This window comes from Bison bison, unplaced genomic scaffold (genome assembly GCF_000754665.1).
Source record: "Bison bison bison isolate TAMUID 2011002044 unplaced genomic scaffold, Bison_UMD1.0 scf7180017864460, whole genome shotgun sequence".
In the NCBI taxonomy this organism is placed as follows: Eukaryota; Metazoa; Chordata; class Mammalia; order Artiodactyla; family Bovidae; genus Bison; species Bison bison.
This window is the reverse complement of record NW_011495022.1, coordinates 4670469-4670902: the sequence shown is the minus strand read 5'-3', so window position 1 is coordinate 4670902 and position 434 is coordinate 4670469.

Here is a 434-nt window from a genome sequence, read left to right as displayed (position 1 = left end):
ACAGTCAAAGGCTTTGGCATAGTCAATAAAGCAGAAACAGATGTTTTTCTGGAACTCCCTTGCTTTTTCGATGATTCAATGGATGTTGGCAATTTGATCTCTGGTTCCTCTGCCTGTTCTAAAACCAGCTTGAACAGCTGGAAGTTCACGGTTCACGTATTGCTGAAGCCTGGCTTGGAGAATTTTGAGTATTACTTTACTAGCGTGTGAGATGAGTGCAATTGTATGGTAGTTGGAGCATTCTTTGGCATTGCCTTTCTTTGGGATTGGAATGAAAACTGACCTTTTCCAGTCCTGTGGCCACTGCTGAGTTTTCCAAATTTATTGGCATATTGAGTGCAGCACTTTCACAGCATCACCTTTTAGGATTTGAAATAGCTCAACTGGAATTCCATCACCTCCACTAGCTTTGTTCATAGTGATGCTTTCTAAGT